At 43.8% G+C, this 20,464-nt stretch overlaps 1 protein-coding gene across 4 annotated transcripts in view; it reads left to right on the top strand.

The window, feature by feature from the left end:
- The first annotated feature begins 615 nt into the window (after positions 1-615).
- The window catches only part of MARCHF8 (membrane associated ring-CH-type finger 8), an 88,358-nt gene continuing 68,509 nt past the window's right edge, over positions 616-20,464 (top strand). The window contains exon 1 of one of the 4 annotated variants that reach the window (XM_072931055.1): positions 616-898. The gene's annotated coding sequence lies outside the window, so the exon portion shown is untranslated. Of the gene's footprint in view, positions 899-1,094; positions 1,264-20,464 lie in introns of those variants that run through there. The other 3 variants (XM_030275989.4, XM_030275991.4, XM_072931054.1) reach the window with 3 other exon arrangements.

The raw sequence follows: 20,464 nt of genomic DNA, 5'->3' as shown, positions 1-20,464 counted from the left end.
TGCTTTTTCCCCCCTGTAAAATTCACCTCAATTGTATAATTTACCTATTCCAGTATATCGCAAGAGAGAGATATCTTTGGGAAGAAGAGATTAAAGTATCCTGCTTGTGTAACAAAAGTGTAAAATAGCAACAGAGTATGGCACCCAGATATAAATATGGGGCAAACTCCAAGGTTTTTGCTGACATATTTTTTTGCTGATAAAACAGTATGTGCAGGTAAGCGATGAATACAAAACATCGAGGATGTTATAAGCCATCTTACGGGGATGGCTATAAATCATCCTCAGGCTTTCAACATACATGCATTTTTAAAAAGTTAAACAGCACCCTATGAAGTTGTTTTATTCTACATACTAAAGCGCGAGCCGTTTTTACCCCGAGCAATAGTGGCAGCAGCATCCCCGCCTGCGGCTGCGGAACGCAGGGCTGAGGCTGCGCTCGGGACGGCCGGTCCCCGCTCGCTCCGCTGTCCGCTGCCGACCGTCGCCTCCCGGTGCCGCCGGTGCCGGTGCCGCCGGTGCCGGTGCCGCCGGTCCCGGTGCCGCCGGTCCCGGTGCCGCCGGTCCCGCCCCGCCGGTGCCCGGGGCGCGGAGGCTCCGGCGGGAGGCGGTCGGGCGGCGGGACAGCCGCGTCCCGCACGGAGCGGCCGCCGCGCCTGCCCGCGCTGCTCCGGGCCATGGCGGCGGGGGCGGGCCGGGGCGGGGCGGCGCGCTGACAGGCAGCCCGGCCCGGGGAGCCGCGGTAAACAGGAGCCGGGGAAGAGCTGCGGGAGACCGGCCTGGCAGGAGCCTCCCGGCCCCGCGGCCCGCCGCCTCCCGGCCCCGGGCATGGGCAGCAGCAGCCGCCTCAGCCGGAGGAGGAGCCGCCGGCCCGGGCCCTGTGCGGGGCACCACCGAGGTAGGCTCGGCCGCCGCCCTGGCCGCGGGCAGCCGCCGCTTCCTCCGCGGGGGCCGAGCCGGGTCCGGCGCCCCTCCGGCGCCGCGGGGCCGGGCACCGAGGCCGGGCCCGGGGGCGGCCGGTGCCGGGGCCGCCGCCCCGGGGCCGCTGCTCCGCCGCCGCCGCTCGCCCTCGCTCTCCGGGAGCACCGCGGCCGCAGGGTCCGGCAGGTGAGGGCGAGCAGCGGCCGGGGCCCGGCCCGGCTCCCCGCGGCCCCGCGCAGCGCCGCCGGGACCGGGGCAGGGGCGCCGTGGGGCGGGCGCTCCGTGCGGGGCGCTCAGGGCTGCTCCTCCGTCGGAGCTGGGGAAGCGGCACCTAATTCCCCGGTAAGAGGCTTTCCCACCTCCGCCGTCTTTGTCTGCACAGCCGCAGCCGCTGCTGCGGGCGCTGGGAGCATTAGTGTTGCTGCGGGGCAGCCGGGAGCGGACCAGCTGTGGGAAAGGGACCGTGTTTGCACCAGGTGTCCCGTTAGGAGGAGAACGCGAATTCGCGTTCCGTGATCAGCGTGCAACAGAGATACGCCAGAGAAAACACTGCAGAAGGTGTGCTGGTAACAACGTGTTCATAAGGAGTCCTGAAGTTTCACGGCAGACTAAGGAATAGTCAGAATTCCTTCATGCTTCTTGGAGCTAGTTGGCAAGCAGAGTAATGCTCGAGTTGTTCCAAACTGTAACACTTTAACTTCGCCTCATTTTAGTACGCTAAAAGTGCAAGCAAAGCGAGAATTACAACGTGCCAGTGCCAGATCGGTTGGTCTCGAACTGCGGTGCAAGGGGTGCAAGAGCGGCTCAGCTCTGCGCTTGGCAAAGGACTGGTCTATTTCCAAGCGTCGCAAATCTGTGAAATAACTCAGCAGTATAAACATAGAAGGGACAATTTAGCTAGAGGTAGAGTGGAGGTGGAAAGAGATACTGGAAGGAAGATGGGGGTGGGAGAGAGCCGGTCTGACAGTAACACTTAACTGAAGTAGCAGCAGGCTTTACGAATTTGTGCTTCTAAAATTGGCTTGGAGTAGTGTCAGATGAGGCTGAGATTGATCTAGCAATAGTCCTAGTCAAACATTTCCAGAGAAAAGTTTTCTTTGAAAAACACTTCATTTATTAGACCTAAGATATTTTGTTTGAAATCTGTCAACATTGATCAGTTTCTACTGATGCAGAGTTCTGCTAAGCCTGCCTGAGGACCAGGATTGTTGGAAACATCAGTGTTCCTGGCTCGAGGGTATGCCCTAGCACCCGGGGCAATACCTGCTGGGGGTGTTAGCAGCTTCTCAGCTATAGCCCAAACTGTTTGGTGCCAGACTCTCCTCAGAACAACCTTGTAGCTGCTCAGAGAAAGTGAGACTTGATTCTGCTGTGGTGGGACTGTGGAACAACTGCCCTTTTGCTGGGAACTTGGTGTGACTTAGGTCTGATGTAAACTTAAGAAATTAACAATTCACTGAATATTTGTTGTTATGGTGTTGGGTTTTCGGTTGTTATTTTGATTTTACTTTTTTACTTGGCTTTCAGCTAGCCCTAAACTAGTTAAAAAGAAGTGATTTTCTGTTTTGTGGTGTCACATTAGAAGAAAAGCTGCATGCTTTTCATGCCTCAGTGCATGGATGTGGGGCTAGATTGTTGGCAATGTTCAAATGAGGTCTAGTGTTAGAAAATACACCTGTTCCCTGGCTGCTTTTGCACAGTCTTAGCTGTTCTGAGGATTCATTAACTCAGCATGCTGGCTGAATGTTCTGTATTTTCAGGATTAATTTTTTTGGGTTTTTTATTTAAACTTCTGTTATTTTAGATCCACCATTTTGGACAAGCAATGCCCACATGTTCAAGGGTGAAAGGATTTCCCAGCTACTGAGACTTTCTCAGGTACTTTAGGCAATGTACCAAAGTGTCTGACAGACTGATTTCCTTACTGTTCTTCCAAACACTGACATTAGTGGGGAAGGCAGGGCACTGCAGGAATGTGACAAGTTCCAGCAATAATGCTGCTCAAGGAAGGCATTGAAGGTGGTTGTTATGAGCCCTGAATTGATCCTGCTGCGTAAGAAAAAGCAGTCTCCTGCTATGGATCTTTTCTGCCATATACCTCAGTCAGCCCTCGTGTGCATGGCTGATAGCCAGCTTCAGAAAGTGTGAATAATAGAGTGTGCATGGCTATCTGCCAGGAAAAAATGAAAACAGGAATGAGGTCTTGTCTTTTTTTTTTTTTCTAATTGTTTTTTATTTTGTTTTGCTCTTGTTCTAACCTTCCACCCTCCCCCAAAAATATAAGGAACTCTTGATCCTGTAGAAGTGTTTAACTAGCATTCTTTAAGAGCCAGTAGATGGACCATAAAACAATTAACAGGCATTGAAAGGAGGAATTTCCAGGAACCCTGAACAACCCTGTGCTTGGACTGTGTCTGTGTGTGGCAGACAAATAGTGAATAGCAAAGCTGTAGAAGGCTATAAGGAATGAAAAACTTGAAGTCTGGAAAAATCTTCCCTTCCAGGGCATAAGGTATTAGAGGGTAAATCTTCCTGGGGGGCAAGTTATCTGTTTGCTCCTCTTACTCCTCGTGCCAGTTCTTTCTTGGGAGCATCTAGTGCTGGCTGCTGCAGGAACTGTGTGAACCATGTAAATTGCACATCTAATTCACTGTATTAATTTCCATAGTGATAGAGAACTCATGCAGGGTTTGCTGGGACTTCTGTTTTGCTGACTTGTGGAATGACTGCAAAGATCTGGTGGCAGCTTGATGTAGCATAGCAGAGCTGGCATTACCCTTGCTGGGTGGGCTTTGTTCACTGTGAATTTTCACAGCTCTGGATTGTTGAAGTGCTCTTCGCTGACATAGGGTCAGTTTTGCTAGTTCTGTTTGAATTTTACTGAAAACTTCCCAAAAGCACTCTTAATTTCTAAGCCAGATTATTTTTCACTTTTTCCCACAATGTTTTTGTGAGATTTATCAAGGTATCCACATTCATGTGAAGCATCAAAAAACCAAATAATGGTTTATGTAGTGTTTGTTTATTGATTCTGGGGAAGGTAAATGGACAAGAGGCCTTGGAAGCCTGGTCTTCTTTCAAGTAAAGGTATGCTTTAAGAACTTTGTTACTCTTAAATGTAACTCATCACCAGACAGCCAGACAGTTCACCAACAGCAAGAGATCTCAACCATCAGCAGTTTCTCGTGCTTGCAATTTCTTTTCCCCAGGGACTGAGAAGGAAGGCAGGCCTTTATTATATGTCCTCCTGGTAATCATGTTTGGGCTGATCTAGATCAAAGGTGTTTGTAAATGACTGTTAAACTTCTCTGTCTTTTAAAATGAGCACCACTCTGGAGCTCAACATTTGGTACCTGCAGGCAAGTGGTGGGAGTGGGGGGAGGATTAGTAGCCAATCTTGAATTTCACCTGGCAGAATGTCATGGTTGATTGGACTCAACTGAAAACAGTGTTGGAAATGTTAGATAAAATACACATGTATTACCTATGTGTAATGGGTGGAAAATAGTGAAATGTTCTAGAAAATGCGGCTGAGATTTTCCATAGTTATATGAAATAAAGGCAGCAGACGAGCACTTTGTCCCTGGAGACTCATTTAAGGATTCAAGCTGTAAACCTTGCAAAACATGTAGCCAAAATTCATACAGAATATAAATGCTGTATATTTTGGGGGTAGGTGAGTCCTGTGTATCAGCTGGGAATGCCTTGATATCTGCCCTTCAAAGGGCATCAGACACCAGTCCACTTTGCAGGTGAGGCTGCAGATGAACAACAGCACCAGAGTTTCTCCTTGGGAAAACAGGCATTGGACTTAAGAACGTCATTTAACAGGTCACTGCTACCTCAGCTAAGACTGAGTTTGTCTCCCAGTTTGGTCATGGCTTCAGTAAGATCATGTGTTTAGGCACCATCGAGATAAGAGGTTCACTACAAGGAATAAAAATGTTGTCAGCTTGCTCTTTCCTGAGCTGGTAGCTTGACTTCTGTCATGTCCTCGACACAGGATGAGAAACTTCTCTCACTGAATCAAAGGGTCAACTGGTTAATAGGGGAAGGAAAGAAAGACAGGTGACAAACCAAAAAAAGAAGAAGAAATAAAAAGAATAGGGTTCAAGTTTACACATAAAGTTACTCATTTTTGAAAAAGTATACTAATCCTTTGTCCTCTCTTCCTCTCAAATGTGCTTTATTTTTAAAAAGCTTTTTGGTTTCTCTTTAGTGTGTATACTGGGCCTGCAAGGAAGAGTATTTGTTGGGAAAAAACCCCTATGCTTCTGAATAAATAGCTAGGTTTCCCCTGGGTCTGATCTGCTGATTCTAATGACCAGAATAATTTGTCACGCAGACTTACTGTTAATAACTCTGTGCTATTATGCAGCTTTAGGAAGGGAGTTGTGCTTCTGTTCTTGTTGCTAGAGTTTAGTTTGAAGTTCTGCTTTCTCATTACACAAGAATTCCATGGGCACACCACACCAATGTGTGGGAGTCCACACGTTGCCATATCTCCTAGGTCTGAAACTAGAAATGGCTTCTAGACATGGGATTTGGGTGCATTTTGCCTCTAGAGAACCACTTGGGTACCATCGACTGAAGGAAGCCACAGGTTGACTCTGAACAACCTGCTCTATAGTACCAGTTAAATATTGAGGAAGTTTTCAGTCAGATCTTCTGCAGTAAGCACTTCTCTTGGCAGTGGACCTGGCCTTTACTTTCCTGGGAGAGGGAAGGTGATGTCACAGGATTATTGGTGGGAACCCCTTGTCTCCAAATTACTGCAGGATTTCCAAAAGGGATGTCTTTGTTTAAGGTCATCTGTAAAGGTCTCATAAAGCATTTCTTTGTTGAGGAGACTCCTTCAAAACCAATGAGAGCTGTAGGAAGACAAAGCCTTCTCTGCCTATTTATATTTGCTTTCCCTGTCACTGGCTCCTTGTCTCATCCAGGACAGAGGATTAATCTCTCTGATCCTTCTATTTCTAGTTGTAAAAGCACAGTATGCTATTCAGGGTGATTCACTACTATGCCAATCCTTGTTATAATCTCTTGTAACTATGAATGCATCAGTCAGAAGAGAAAGGCTAATGGAAAAACGTGGCATATTTCTGTGTATGTATTTTTTTTCTACGTGCATAGAAATATTTATGGGAAGACTGATGGATTAGAGAACAGGAAGTGATGCAATACAGGGCTCTGCCATGGTTTCATAACATGGGCCACATTATAGCAAGAAGTTCTTGCAAATTACTCTGCTTGCCCTATCTGAATGTAGTTTTGTCTCCTTCTTGCATATTTTCCATGACCTCCTTCAGCAAACCACTCTTAAGGGACTTGCATTTAACAGCATGACGAACTCTGATACAGTGGATAGACAGTGAAAGTTGGCAGTGGCTTTTTGGTTCATCATACATAAGCGTGGTGGAGTCTGGTATACTGGAGGAATGTGAAGAGTGTGAGGTAATGGTTTACCATAGGTGATGACAGAGAAGAAAACACATGGGAGCAGTCTGACTCTCTCTGAAGTTGACAGTAGGCTTTGATTTTTCGTTCTCTTCTAGTAAATGACGGAGTTCCCCTTGGAGTTCTGCATCCAAAGTGTCCTTTTAACTGTGATTATTGTTAGAGCTTTTAGAATAATCATCTTGAGCTTGCCTGCCAAATCTGAGCTGAAAGTGCCAGGACTAGGAAGGACAGTTGTTGTCAGTGTTTTTTCTCTAGTCAATCTGTGGCCATTGATTTACAATGAAACTGCTTCTATAAAATGTGTCTGTATGTGCATGCATATAATCCACAAAAGCAGGTGGGCTGAAAATTTGCTGCTCTTTGACATTGCAAGTGATCTCTAGAGGAAAGGATTTTTTACACCAAATATGATAAATGCATACTGAACGAAATGTTGTCTTGTTTCAATGAGAAGAAAACAATCTGCTTAGCTTTTAAAAGAAGAGGAAGTTCTGTTGCAGCTAAATAGGGGTCTTTTTTGTGAGAGACAGGAAATCTGAGTCTTTTTTCCTGCTTCTGGCCTGTTTTCCAGTTTCAGTTACTTCACCTATGCACACCTTAGTTTCCTGTAACTCAGCTGTCATCTGTATCATGATATTTGTAGGATTCTTGGATTTTTGTTTAAATTGTTTAACCTGTTCTCTAAGGGGAAGTGAGCTTATGCAATCACACTGCCAGTAACTTCTGAACTCGTTGGCTACATGTCACATAATTGCTGGAACTTTAGATGTTGCAGAAAAGAATGGAATATAAATTGCAATGTCACAGCTGAGAACTGCAGCCTCACCCTGTGCCAAAGCCTGTGGAGATGGCACTTTTTAAACATAAGCTAGGCCACATGGATGAGTGGCCCCTATGAAACCTACAAACACAGGATACCAAATGCAGCATCTCCGACTGTGCTAGTCCTTCTGCTGTGGAATGGCCTTCTTCCACTGCAAGGCCTTCTGAAGGCTTAGGAGAAATTTAAAGTATTGTTACCAAATTAGAGCTGGCATGATGCAGCAGACTCTTCACAAAATTAATGTCTGATAACATAAGGGGGTGGAGGGAGGAGAGATACCCTTGTAAAATTACATGATTCTTGTCAGGCTGGCTTGATCTTGGGAATTAGCAAAATATAGTAGCAGGTTTGATTAAAATATTGGAAGGCAGTTTTAACTTTACTCTTGGCATAATAAAGCAGAAGCCAATAAAAGCAAGATCACATTGCAGACTTCTAAACACATTGGTGTTCTTACGCAGTGTTTTCCTATTGAAGCTTTGAAATATCTTGTTTTGGGGCATAAAAACTGTATATTGCCTCTTGGCAGTTCGTTTGTGTGAGGCATGTATGTTGTTTCTGTGATTATTTTGACAGCAATGTTCAGTTATTTTGCACCCTTCTTCTTAGGGTCAGACCTGACAGGGGAGGATAACTCATACTGAGACCGCTCAAGTTGAGTATTTCTGATGTTGCAGAAATTCTCACCAATCATTCCAAAATTACAAGGCTTGAAAGGTCTCACTTGAATAAGTGAGCTGCTGTATGCTTTGGCAGGGCATGAAAAAGAGTCCTGCTCTAGTACACCTGCAGAGCTCTGCAGTTCCTGAGACTTTTTAGAGATTAGTACCTTTTTATGTACCATCCTGGAACTATAGGAAAACTGCCCTGTGAAGTTTTCCGGGCAAATAATGAAGAACTTGCAACACTATTGTAATCTCCAAATGGCAAGAAGTTCAAAATTATTATTCTCTGACCTTTTCTAATCCATATGATTACTTTCTTAAATGAAATGTGTGGCTTTGTTTCTAGTGAGGCAGTGTGCAAGCGATATATTAGAGCTGCAGCTTCAAAGCAGCAGGAGATGGCCCTGCCAGAGCCCTGTGCCCCATACTAAGTCTGCCTAAGTGTTCCTTGCATTTTACCCCTGCTCAGTAAGGCTGCATTTGAGATGCTACTAATGAAGTGTGGAAGCATCTGCTCTATATATCTACATACCAAATGCAGTAGGGTGAGTCTGACATATGCTTTGCAGTCTTTTGGTGACGTTTTTCTTCCCAGGATCTCCCATGGTGAGTGTTTGGTGTTTTGGGGACACTGAAGCACTTGTATCTGGCCCAGACCTAGGCTTTTATTTACTGGTGATGTTGGTATCAGCTTCTCCAAACACAAGGCAAGGATCCCAGCTCAGTTGCAGTCGAACATGTGTGATTCAAGATACAATTTCTCACTCACTTTCCTTTGTTAGTGATACCCTGGCAAGCATAGCATCATGTGGTCCAGCAGCCTGAGAGCAAAGAACTCAGGATCAGTTCCTTATATAGAGGGGAAATTAGATCACTCATCCATTTTATTCTTGGCTGTGATCTTTCATTGTGTCTTGCTAGATATTTGTTATGATTGTTTGCTTTCTCTGTCTACTTGAGCTCTACTTGTCAGCTTGGACACGTGTTCAGTCTGTCTCATCCGTCTTTGCCTACCAGGAAGTTTTTTAGTTGGCATGTTCTCTCTATGCAGAACTCTAGGTGTTTTGCAGAGACTTGGTAGGGCTGTGATGCCCTGCAGGCATCGTGCTGGTTGGCTGTTTGTCAGCTGCCTTTTCAAGTCCTCATTAGCTGCTGTGTTAAGGCTCTCTGCTCTGTAAGACCTGCATGGCTTTGGCTTAGCCTGTCTTTACTGTCCATGCCGCGTGCAGGGGTTGTGGGTAGAGCCTGCAGGGATGGTTCTGCTTCAGGGCAGATAGTCTGCTCAAGAAAGGTATGTTTTCCAGTTGCATGCTGATGCTCTGGTGTTATCTCTCTTTCCACATGACACTACAAAGCATACACTTGTCCCTTGTCACACAGTTTGCATTGCTGCTTCTATGAATAAGGGAAGAGAAACTCGGAGAGCTGATGATCCAATCTCTGAGTGATTGCCTTTGAGCTATATCCTCTGTGGCTCATGGACAGTCTTTGTGGTTGATGTAATCTAACTAATGCATATGAGAGACATCTGAGCCAGGAATTGGGAATTTAATAAGATGATGAAACTGTTGGGTTTCAAGTCTGAAAGTAATTCTTGTCAGCAGGGGATGGGAGTGGAAAGCAACTTGACTGTGCACAGTGCATCTCAGCAAGGTCAGTTACGTGGACATACTGCAGCACAGGCCTGATTTCTGAGATGCAGTTTATTCCCTGTGTCCAGCGACCCCTCTGAGTCAAGGACAGTTGGCACGTTTCTGAGCCAAGCCTTTCTTCTGTGCGCCTCTGTTTCTTCTTTTATCGTAATGTGCCAAGAAAAAGAGAAGAAAATCACTAGCAGGCTAAGTCATGCTTTAACTTGGTGAGCAATAAAGCAGCGTGTTATGCTGTCTCTGGGCCTTCTATGACCCCTTCTAGAAAAGATGCCACTCCAGCATGACAGCTGGCAAAGGGATGGGTTACTCCAGCTTGCAAATGCCTTCACTGCTGGCGTGGGAAGATGACTCTGCCTTTCCCGATTTCTTCATCTCCCCTCGCCATTCCTTCTAGGCTTTGAGTGAGAAACTTGAAGATGTAAAGTACTTTCTTGGGTGTATGGTAGCTGCTTTGTCTTTGTCTTTGCTGATAGCAGATGACTTTTGAAGAGCTACTAAATGTTGTATTGGAAAATTGTGTGTAAAATATAGTTGTAGACAAAGCAGTAAATAATCTGCAGCTGAATGCAGCTCAATCAGACAATTGCTAAAAATAATCTACCTTCTAATTCCACTGGTGATCTGTAATTAGAGAAGTCTTCTAATTCATAACCTGCATGTAGGACAAGATCGAAGACTGAAGTGGTTTTGTCAGTCTGGAAAGAATCAGTGTTTGGGGAGGTAATTTTTGGGGGGACCAGCTATTCTGACACTGATGGTAGTAACTTTGCTCTGCATTTATGCTGAGTCTTTGCCCCAGCTAAATGCTGTAGGGTGCAGTTTTTCCAGCAATTTCTTCTTTTATAAGGAAAGAGGATGCCCTCCTTGGTGGGCATCTGCTTCCTAGACATTTTATTTTTCCTTTAAAAAAACCCACACCTACCCCAGAAAACCCAATCCATGAGCAGAGAAAGAACATATGTGTGTTATGTTGTTTCCTGCTTGAAGATGTTAGGTTGAGCATTTTAAGACAGCTGTGTGGCTTTGCTGCAGAAGCAGCATGGCAAGGAAGAGGGAGCCTTTTCAGCTGAGGTATTTCATACTTCCTGAGATTAGAGTCTGAATACTTCCTAGCCACTTGTCGATTTTATTTCTTAAATTCGATGACTTCTGTTGTCTGTAATGAGGCAGTGAGAGATCAGCTGGCCTTGCTGAGATGTGAAACTTCTGTTAACTCTGCAGGAAATGTAGGGGATGTGAGCTTGTGCCAGATTATTTCTTCGTAAAATAATGGTAATGTTGCCAGGTAATGCCATTCACTGAATAGTATGTGTCCCTGAAAAACAGGGAGTGTAACTTCCTCCAAGCTCAAGGCTTCATGCCTCTTTCAGAGAGAGCACAGGCAATGGAGAAGCACCGTGCCAGGCACAAGGTCACTTGTGACGCAGAGGGGACCATGCCTGTTCCTAGGCACAGCGCTGCTTCCTGTAGAGCCCAGAGACTGAAGGGAATTATTGGGTCCACTAAGAGCAAAGCAGCAGTGTTTTGGTCACTGGTGGGTTCCTGTCACTTCAGAAATAGCAGAAGACATCTTTAGTCTTTATATACCTTGTGAACATCTTGATGTGCTGTACAGCCCATGTGTGGGAGCCTGTGCTAAAGATGGGACTATCTAGAATTGAACAAGCCAACTGTTTTAAGTGAGCAGGAAACAGGAGATTTTTGTCTTGACTTTCTAACATCTGTTGCATTGGGAATAGGAGGTAGTTTTCTTTTTTTCAACTGAGAAAGAAAAAACAAACTTTCATTTGCCATTTAAAATGATTAATAGAGAAATAAGTCGTTATCTCTCCATTAGCCTGATTTGATAGATGTTCATATTATTTGTCTGTAGTTATTTTTCATCTGCTCTTTGAGAAAGCAAATGTCCGTGAATATTATCATAATTGTAGCTACTTAGAGAAGGAAACCAGAAAGTCAGCTGGTATGGGTACTGGAAAACATGGAGGAGAGTAGGGTGGAGTTGTGTGGGTTTTCCTCTCTGCCGTGAAGGGTGCTGTTGATGTAAAAATTCAGTAGGTTCAATGCTTGCCTCTTTCTTCAACAGTAGATTTTCCACAAGGACTAATGATATTTTAGCTTGATAAATAAATAACTTTTTTTCTTCTGGCTTTCAATTTCAGCAGATACCTGATAAAAATTACTGTTTCTTCCAGGTTTTGTCATCATGAATGTTTCAGGTTTTACAGTAGTGCTCATTTGCACCAGAGTGGCATCGGTCTTTTTTAGCACACTTGGCTCATCTCACTGGCTCCTGTTTAAACTAATTTAAAGCAGATACCATCTGCTTGGGGAAATGACAGAAAAGCCACTTCTAAATGTGAGATTGGGTTGAAGACTGTGACATGTCAATTGGCATGAGTGACGTGGCCATACTCCTGAATTTTATTTCCCTGTTTGGAGAACTTCATATAGCAGCTTATTTTACTGCCTTTTAGATATGCAACAGCATCCCAGTATCCGTTCCATTGTGTTGCTCCAGCTGTCACCAGGTTCATTCAAAACCACCTTTTGTCCCACAGAATTTTGCTATCTGATGGCTTGGGCTTCCCCTCACCCTTACTAGACACTTGGAGATTGCTTTGAAACACATGCTGGAGTAAAAACTGGTAATCATTTAAGAGTGGATCAGAAGGGCACTGCAAGTCAGCTCTTCTCCAGCTGCAAGAAGCAGATCTGTGCAGTTCTAAGTGTTTCTCGTTAGTAAGCACCATTTTTCTATACCTGGGTATTTCACTTTGTCTCAGTCACTTTCTGCAGCTGGCTGTGTTTGGCTGGCAGTGAGCAGCTAGTGGATGATAACTGGACTTTACTGCTGTAATTCTGGTGATAGGAAGCTGTGATGGGTTTGCTTTTTTCTATACAGGTATTGCAAGTGCATAGGAAGGGATTGGTGGAGTTTTGTGCTGTTTCTCCCGATTTCTCATAAAATCTCTAAACTTCTAAATACTTTTAGAAATGAAGGGACTAATACTGGGTGGGACAGAAAGGGTCAACACTTGATTGCTGAATTGAGAACAAGGACAATGGGTGACGATGCAACTGCTGGACACTGTTTCCTTGTCTGTGCAAGAAGGCAGTGATTTAAAAGAATCCACAGTCACGTATTCATCTCATGATTGCATCCAGTAGCTATTTTAGGTAGAGTGGGGATGAATGGCCCTTTATGGACTGTGGTAAGGAATGCCTTGTCTGTGGGTTTCAGTAATGCCAGTCCCTTCTTTTTGGGTGGCACAGAGTACTGTTGTGGGGGAAGGATGGTCAGAACCAGGACACACGTGCCAGCACGCTCGTGTGCAATAACACCCTCATGAAGGGAAACTATGCGGGTGCTGTGCCGCTGCCAGCGCGTGTCGGTGTCAGCTCTGGCACAGGGACCTGGGTGTGACTGTTTGTCAGCCATCTGCAATCAGTTGCCTGGCCTTTAAACTACACCAAGACACTTAAAATACAATGGACACATGCAGCCTTTTTAACCACCTAGCAAATCCCATGATAAGGTTGCAGCTGGAAGTGGCTGTCTTGTTGTGGCACTGGAAGGGATTTAGTTTTGTTCACAGAGCTGGACTTTGCCTGTGGGCTTTATATAGCTTTACTTTTTAATGGTAATGCTATGACACAGGGTTTCTTAAACTATAGGCATAGTTTTCATGTTGAACTCAAGGAGAAATACCGTGTTTGTCTGCTGAGCAACTTTCTCAAATCAAGATTTGTCAATTTTTGGTGGCAATGCAGGTGTGAAACTGAGAGTGACTCAGATGTGTAGTGATGTTATTACTTGTCTTGCTGTAGCACTTCAGTCTGTGCTCTTGGTTGTGCCAGGTACTGTACATTGCCATTGTAAGGAACAAAACAAAAGCTATCTGTGTGGCTGGAACAGCCTGGAAGTGAAAGTACTGTTATCCTTCCATTGCACAGAAGTGACTAAACCAAACAACTCAAATTATTTGCCTTCCTAAAACACAGCCAGTGAGCACACCTCTGTGTTGGTGATACTTAAAATAAAGATGAGCAGCAATGTCTGTGAACTCTACTCCCCCAGCACGTTCTGCCTGGAGGACAAATTCTCATGCAGGTCACAGTATTGGTCCTTCCCCCATTGCCTTTTGCACAGGGGGTTCTTGGACATAGCAAATGTACAGAAAAGGTATCAGAATGGATAAAGATAGAAATATAAAGCCTTTAAGGAAACATACTGTGCCTGAGTATATTCCCCAATAAAAATTTCTCACTGAAGTCTTTAATGACTCCTGGTATTTCCCTGTATTTAGCATGTATTTAGAATTTTTATATTTGGGGGATTACAAATGACTTCTGGTAGTGAGTTTGCTATCAGAAGTCAGGTTACTTTAAAATGTGAGAGTTTATGGTTGACATCAAACTCATCTGTTTCATGCAAGTTAGCAGAAGAATCAGGTACAAGATGTTTGTACATTGGTCTTTTTACTCTGTATTTGAACTTCTGCAGACTCTGGTTTTAGGCTCTCCAGTTGCTTTGGGCAAGTCCTAAAGAATGTGGTTTATAGGTGTTTCTTCAGAGTTTAAAGGCTTGTCATAGTGATCCAGAAATCTAGATTTTTATTAAAGCTTCCAAAGCTTCCACATGTTGTAACTTAAACCTATAAATAAAGAGTTACCTGACATTTAACTCATAAATCATTCAAAAGAAATACATTCTTATGTGCATGGCTTTGGAAATTTCTTACCTGAAGACAAAGAAGGAATGATTTCACATTTCTTCAAAACACAGAATCATAAAATCAATAGTGTATTCTTTTTACTCTGCCTTAAGAGGAGTGTTTTGCCTGGTAGCAATTAAACAATAGTGAAGAATGTTGATTAGGTACCTGTGTTTGTAAATGGCTTTTACAACTGTTCATCTCTGATGTAATGGAAAATAAGTGATGTAGCACAGAATTTTCCTAAAAATGCATTGTTGTTATCTCTGTACAATATAGAATGTGAGCAATGTCCTCACTGAACAATGGTGAGATTGTTCTGTTTCATCACTGTCTTGCATTGTAAATATTTATACTGCTTGAGAAACCCAGGCTTTTGTTGTCTTCAATGTAAGTGTGTGCATTTTTTAATAATCTTTAATAATTTTGAAGATGAAAATACAGAGCAATTTTCCTTGGATTTCAGAACTGATTTAGAGGTTTATGAACACCAAAAGGATTGTAATAGAGAATGGGAAAGGATCATAAATTATCTATAGGTGTTACATTGTATGGACTTGTGTGCTAGACCAGAAATTTACCTGCAAATTTCTCTCTCTGGTTTATACATGTATTAGTATGTCTCTTCTTCCATTGGACTATAATCTTCATTACATTTTCTTTTCAAGAATATCAATTGTCACATGGAGCACTTTGCCAAATCACAATGAGCATGTGGGGTTTTTTCCCAATAGATTTGCAGTTATTCTGGAGGTCTGGGGTGTTTCCTTGTCCTTGATATCACTTGCTGTCTTTCTGAGGCATGTCATAGTGTTGTGGGTTTTGCATTTGTGCATGAGTAGGGGTGAGGGGAGTGTTTTTTGTATTCAGTGGCTGTATTGTGGACCTTCCGTGCTGATTGCAGGACGATCTGCAATTGCAGTCGACCAGCTGCACCAGTCTTGGTGGACCAAACCTGTGTTCACACTGTGATGGAATCCATGTAGGCTACTGCTGTGCATTACTTTTGGACATGCAGTGAGGAAGGAAAGACAGCTTTTCTCAGAAACTGTAGGAATGCTGTAGGCAATGAATATTCTCTGACAATGAATATTATAATGAAGCAAATCTTCATGTGTATCTTTAGAAAAATTTAAAGTTGTGTGATTAAGACACAATTTTTGATCTGCAGGGTGGCTTCAGTGCCAAATTGGAGGGAAGAATGCCTTTTCTGAGAGGGGCATTAATTTCTCAGGAAGCCAGTCTCCACTCATGCTGGGAGTTGATGGGATCATGGCTAAAAGTGATAAGGCAAACCCCAAACAGGCTGTCATGTAACGTCCTGCTTGCAGCAAAGCTGTGAAGACTCACAGCTTGCTATGAGTGTGATTCATGTCTTTAATGTGAAGGGGTGAGGAGAAATGGTGATTATTGAGGCAAGAGAGTGAATGGCACCCCCTTTTGCAAATAGATTTGGGAATTCGGTGGAGCAGGTAGAGGAATTTGCTGGCTGAGAAAACAGGAGCCCTGGCTGTTACTTCTCCCCGGTCTCCACCATTAGGACTTTCCAATGTAGAGAATCATTAACTCTTGCTTTACTTCTTTTTCTTTTTGCTTGTTGTAGTTTGAGACTGTCCCAGGGATTATTGCTGATGTTATTATGGTCTATTTCGTAAAAAAATATACAAAGGGAGTTTCTTAAAAATGTCTGTGAACCAGCAGACCACTGATGCTAAAGAAGTTTTGCATCTGTAGCAGGAGCTCACTGCCCCAGGTGTGTGCGGAGCACCTGGTGCTCTGTTTTTTCCACAGAACATCAGGAATGATCAGTGATGCTTCTGATGCAGGTAAATTGCTATTATTAGTAGGGGCAGACAAAAGTAATTTCTTTGTTTCTCAGGGGACTATAATGACTACTATTATGTTACTGTAACAGAGGGAAGTGACATTTGTTTTCCTGAATGCTAACCAAGCTAGTTCATAAATGCATTTGTCAGCTCACTTGATTTGAAGGGAACAGGTTTTAGGGAACTTGTTTTTCAGAGGTCCAGATCCTGCTCAGCTTTCATTGAAATCATGGGAAGGGGTTGCTAAGAGCTCTAGGACCGTTATTTACTGAGACTGTAGTTTAAGAGCTTACTTGTCTAGTTGCTTTATATTTGTAAAAATAACTCTATTCTTATTTAGAGAGAAGTTAGTCAGAGCTGGCAGATACCTCTGTTTCTCTGTGGATTTTGTGTAGTCTATGCTTGTATATTCCTGTATATTGAGAAGCTTTCAAAGTGAAGATGGAGAACTTGCAGAAGAAACTCTTGTCCCCTTTCTAAGTATTTCTTTTGATTTAAATACTCAATAGCATGACTTAAAAATATATTTGAACTTAAAATCTTGAAGCTCTTTAGTTTTCGGACAGTAGCCGGTGGAGGAATGGAGGAACTGAGATAATAAAGGGAGAAGTTACAGCTAAACTAGTAAACAGTGCAAGGTATATGGGCAGACTCAGAGCTGTAAATTGCAATAATCCAGAATTATATCTGCCTGGTCTGAGTACAAGGGTTCTTTTCAGGGTTAGTGCAACATTAGAAGAGAAATGTGAAAGGTACTGCAGGAAAGGAAGTGTTAGTTCCTTTCCCTTAAGCTCTCTTGATTAGATTTGTTTGTCAAGTTAACCAATGCATGTGAAGTGCATGAGGCTTGATAACATCTCCTAAATACTGCTGTTAACAAAGTACTGATTAAGCTACAGTAAACTAAAATGAAACACAGATGCAGGATCCTCTTTTTGAAAATGCACATCTGTCATCTCTAGAAGAGGATTACGTAAGATACATTACTAGGGGAAGAGTCCGAACAAGCTCAAAATGAAATAAATAAAAGCTTCAAACGGGAGCCAACGCAAGCTGATAGGATTGGAAATATTTGCAAATATGGAAAATGTAGTGTACAGAAAGCAGACATAAGCTATATCCATCTGAAATGTCAAAGTAGCTGGGAAAAGTTAAGATGCACACAGGAATTTACTAAAATCACTGGATGATACCTTCAGAACAATGACAAAAACACAAAACCAAAGTAGTTTTGTAAATGGAGCTTTGAGCTTTCACATCAAGACCTCCAGCAGAAAAACAGATTCCAAATCTGCATTAGTAGATTGTTTCAAGTCGTATTACAAGCAAGTAAGGCAGCTGATGAAGCTGTTACACCATCTAGCAGCAAATTTCTTCAGGGAGTTTCCATTCCTTCCTCAGTTGGTCAGGCTTTGTGCTGCGTAGAGGGGAGGTTTCAGAAGACCAGATTGCATGGCAGCAATCTGGTCTTGGCAGCATCCACAAAGTCTCTGAGCAGAATTTTCAGCCTGCATCTGGAAGGTGCCCTGCAGTCTACAGATTGATTTATCCCATGGCAGGATTGTGGATGGTACTTCAGTATCTGCATTATGTGGGCATCAGTGATCTGTTACTTTATTTTTAACCTGCCCACCCTGCAACAGATTGTCAGAGCACTGACAGAGGTGATGCTGCTCACCATCACTGCTGTGGGCTAGGCCAGTTGAAGAGAAGTTAAGAAACCTTGGGGCAGACCAGAACAACTTACAGGTGAAATTCTTTCCAATTCCCTTCTGTTAGTGACTATCATCTTCCTTCTGCCACAGGTTCCAGGGCATATGTGGCATGCACATAAAGACATATGATTTTAATGCAGGATACTTATTGTGCTTTAAACAGAAAAGCAACTGACTTATTTGATTGGTGTATTTTTTCCCTTTCCAAGTAATACAAAGCATTTGTACACACTTGCATGCATTCTGGGGATGCATTTCTTTTGGTAAGGCCTGTGTACATCTGTAGCCAGTGCCACTATGCTCCAGGGCTTCTGTTGAAGTTTTCCAGCATACCCTGTGTAGCAAGGGAATATGGTGGACTTTCTGAAGTGGAAGTGACCTAAGAGAATCTGCTGTTCAGACAGCATGTTTATAGACTCTGGTAAGTACCAAACCACAAACAGGAAATTATGATTTGTGCTTACTTGCCCCATTCCAGCTGCGAATCTTTGGCAAAGAGTAGTTAGCCTTTATTTTGGAACATGTAATGGGCAGAGGCTGCAGTAGGTGGCAGGTGAGGAAGGACTTCCATCTGCATTCTTCCAATGGCACTTGACCCTAACAATCCAGCAAGTTACAGTTCATTTGGTTTATCTCACGTTCTTGCTGTCACTTGTGAAACTGAGGTCTTGACAGGGTGGATGATTAAAGTGGGAATTCCAAGTGGTTTCCACCTACTTCTGCTATACTGAGGTTTCCTGTTGTTGTCCCTTCACATTGTTAAGGGATACATCTGGTGCAGGTAGTTCAGTTTGCAAGATACAGATTGAGCTCTGTGTGGGAGCCTGAGAAGAGGCCATGAATTACCAACTTCTTGGTCAGCAAAGGGCATGAAGATGAATGGTGCCAGTCAGGTGGGTGGATGGACACTGGGAGGCACAGCACAAGAGCAGGGGACTCAGGACAAAGAGTGAGATGTGTGTGCAGGTAGACTGTGATGGGATAAAAACCCTGGGGGTCTTTTCTTGGGCTACTCCTTGGAGGCACCAGTTCAGGCTGTTTGTGTTACTGCACTGTGAATAAATTATTTTGTGGAACAAGACATCTGAGATGCTGCCATGGGAATCTTGGGGACTAACCAGTAAGGAAACCTGGTCTGACTGAGTGGGGTGTGCAGGGAGTCAAGCAGGGCTCTCCATGGCATCACAGGAGCCTCCTGCTTTGAAGAGGCTTCAATCCCAGCAGTGAAAGTCTCTCATGTTGGGAGTGCAACTGCCAGAGTCATATGAATGGTCAGACTGGAAGGTTTCCTTAACACCAAGTACTTCCTGCTGATAACCCAGAAGAACCTAATTTTCTGCTTCTGTCAGATTTATTGTTCAAGGGAATGCCCCAGCCACCAGGCCCAAGTCATGTGCATGCTTTTCCTTCCTCTTGTACTTCTCAACTACCTTGAGAGACTCCATCCTGTTTTCTCTGAATCTGACTGATTTTGCCACAGCTCTGTGGTTCTAGCAATGTAATGAGGACCTAGGTGGTGTGGTTCCAGATGTCTGCAGGCATTTTCAGTTACTGTTTTGTCTATCCTGCAGAAAGCAAAACCTGAGTGGGTGAAATCTTCGCTTCACTGAGCTAAGACCATCTGGGGGCTCTGCAGCCAGGATTTTGACCTCTTCTGTCTTTTGCAATGGCATTTGTTTCTGAAGACTGCAATGGTAGTATGACTGGAGTCCATATTTTAGGAAACAGCATGGCTATGGATAAGGGTAACAACTGAGCTTTAAGCTTCTCTGTCTTGGCATTCCCATGTGCCCCAGCCAACTTTACAGGAAGTTATAAACCAAATAAAACACAGTGAAGGAGGAAGCTGAGGCCCTACCTACTGCCTCTTGGGCAAGTGTACTGTGCTGTTGGATGGAGATGCTGTAGTAATGAGGAATTCTCATTTTGTGTGAGGTATGGCCTAAACATCTAACTGGAATCCTGAATAGAAGGGACTGTCTAGGAGCACTTAGTGCTCTTAGCACTTCTTCCTTTTTGGCAGGCCCCCAGTTTGATGTGCTTCAAGTTTGGATCCCTCTTTGCAGGTGCCCAACTCCTCACCTTTGAATCAGGTAGGATGTGGAATTAATTTAGCTGTGAAATATCCTGTGGAACTTGTCTTAACTTGCTTTGAGTGGCATGACTTTTCTGGCATGCTTGTCTGTTTGTACTCAGTACTGCAGATGGTCTGTTCATTCACGTAACTTTATCCTTTAATTAGCACCGTGGAGTTAAAGTGCTTTAGGTTGATACAGACAGAATTTGAGTTGTGTGCATTATTAGGGACCCAGCAGATTGGGGATGCGACAGGGTGGCATCTGGGTTTAGTTTACAGCTTTCTCTAAGCCACCCTTGAACAAAGGCAGGCTTTATTAGAGTGTCTGCCAGGCTTCTTTACCGGAGGAGGGCTGTTTCACATCATCTTTGAATACACAGTTGGATTATATCGGCTGTTTGAGCTCTTTCAAAGAATTCTAACACATGCTGTCCTTGAAATACCTGCAAAAAGAACTGGTTTGACTTGTTTGCCGTCATCAGAGAGGGTTAACTGTGTTTTCCAATAATTTTCCCTTTTCTCTTTATAGTCATAACGTGTCCTTGCCTGCAAGCCTGGAACCCTTTTCAAGGCGAGAAACAGAGCAAAACTCCTTCATTTATGCTCT

Source organism: Taeniopygia guttata, chromosome 6 (genome assembly GCF_048771995.1).
Source record: "Taeniopygia guttata chromosome 6, bTaeGut7.mat, whole genome shotgun sequence".
Classification (NCBI taxonomy): Eukaryota; Metazoa; Chordata; class Aves; order Passeriformes; family Estrildidae; genus Taeniopygia; species Taeniopygia guttata.
Note: the sequence above shows the minus strand (reverse complement) of the source record. Positions and strands in the feature narration are given on the sequence as shown.